Source organism: Cyprinodon variegatus, unplaced genomic scaffold (assembly GCF_000732505.1).
Source record: "Cyprinodon variegatus isolate N-32 unplaced genomic scaffold, C_variegatus-1.0 Scaffold288, whole genome shotgun sequence".
In the NCBI taxonomy this organism is placed as follows: domain Eukaryota; kingdom Metazoa; phylum Chordata; class Actinopteri; order Cyprinodontiformes; family Cyprinodontidae; genus Cyprinodon; species Cyprinodon variegatus.
In genome coordinates, this window is record NW_015150741.1 from 783897 (window position 1) to 786089 (window position 2193).

The window sequence follows — 2193 nt, forward strand, 5'->3', positions numbered from 1 at the left end:
ATAGCAGATGAAATGTGGGTTGGTAAAGTTAATCTTCATCAAGAGGGTTGTTTGCATTTGTTTTCCAGGCTAAGTGATGAAATGTAATTGCTGAATTAAAATGCACCACTCCACATTTTCTTATGAGGCTGCCATACAGTCAACTGTACAAGCAAGTATGATATGCAGATTAGGAAAAAGCCAGAAAAGGAAGTCAGAAAAACAGTAAATTGTGTTATTGTTATAAGGGTGGGTAACAATGACTCTTAATTCGGCATTTCCTTCTTCTTCTCCCATTTTCAACATCCTCCAGCAGAGCAGCATCCATTGCACAACATTTCACACAGCTGTCACAGCAATATTAAAAAGTTTCAGGCAATTACTGTGAATATTTTGCAACTTTTCAAATTTATGAATAAGTCTGTGTACTACTCACCTGGGGACGGAACTGTGATGATGAGAAAACGTATAAATATTGTGCACTTTGAGGATTTGAGCAGCTCATGGGGAAACACAAGTCTCACTGCGATTTTAGATACATATGATGATTTTAATCTATGATTGATGTTTTATATAAAGTGATACTGAACATATGAGAGGACTTGCTCTGGCCTCTCCATCCACACTTAATTTTTCAGTTTCATTCTTCCCTTTCCACCAAAATGTGCATATACACATGGGTCAGAGTCGGCGTGATGGAGCGCATTTTTCGACGCCAGTTTTGTTTTTGATTGTCGATATTTATGAGTGGAAATGGACATAAGCAAGATTTAGGACTTGTTCTGTCCATATGCATGCTTCGTAAATCAGACCTCTGATCATAGCAAGTTTATGGTGAAATTATATAATTTCCACTTTGCGATTATGGCCTCAACAGTGCTCAGTGGAGCATTAAAAATTTAAGGGATACGTTGTATTAAAACCAATGTTTTGCAGAAAGAAGCCTGGACAAGTCTTGTGAGAGTTATTTTCTTTTACCCATTATGACTTGTTACTTGTTTGACAGATCAGAAATCAAACCATTTTAAAGGCAATCAGTATGACTGAACCAGTTTACAGTGTATTTATTTTTACTGACAAATTGCTGGATGATTTTCTGGTAACTACTAAATTTAAGCTTGTTTCTTGGCTGTACGTGCCTTTTTCCACATCCCTTCTAAATATTTTCAATACTTTTTCCCTGTTAGTGCCCAGAATTCATGGCAGAATTCCTGGAAGAATTTATGTTTTAAAAAAAGCAAGGGGTAGGATTAGTCTGTTTAAAGAATCAGAATCAGACATATTTTATTAATCTCAGAGGGAAATTACAGAACAAACAGATTGATAATAATATGCTGGTTTGCTCAGAGAGGAGGCTTACCTAAACAAAATTGTAACACTTGTTGAAAGAGAAACTCTATCAACACAGAACATTTTGATCTTGAACTTAATCTGTTATTGATTCATATTTTTGTTATTTGAAATCAAATAGCTTAACCAGGGATTGTAAATTAGCTTTCTGAGTATAGAAACATTTTGTATGCTGAATCGGTTCCCTAAGGTTGACAATGTTTAGTTTTACTGTCCCTGTAAAAGTAAATTATTATTATAAAATGATTCCAGTGGTTGTAGAAGCAAGTAGAAGTATGTAAGTAGAATTAGAAAAACATTTTAGAATATAATGCCAAAAGCAGTATTCAATATCAAAAACTAACACCAGAGGACATAGGCTAGCTGCAAAATGAAAACAAAAGTACTAAACAGCTTTAGCAAGTAAAATCTCAGGTACTTAATTGTATGCTTTTTTACCTACGTCACTTGTTCTATTTATGGGAATGCTTGTTGTCATTGTTCCAAATGTAATCTGTGTGCAATGCTTTGATCCAATCTAGTGGATAGATAGCTGTTTACAAAGGGGAACTAATTTTTTTTATATTTTAAAAGGGAAATCTCTTGTTTTTGAAGAGGATTTGCAATATCTCTTTGAAACTCTCATTGTTTCAAAAACTCAGAAAATTCCGCTAAATAACTTTACAGAAATTATGTTTATAGCAACACTGTCATTCTCAGAAAACAAATTAAACGAATGAATCTTAAAGAACATAACTTTTAACATTCTCATAATCTGAGGCTTAGCTCCAGATGATGAGATTGTTTAGAGATGTATGTGTGTGTATATATATATATATATATATATATATATATATATATATATATATATATATATATATATAT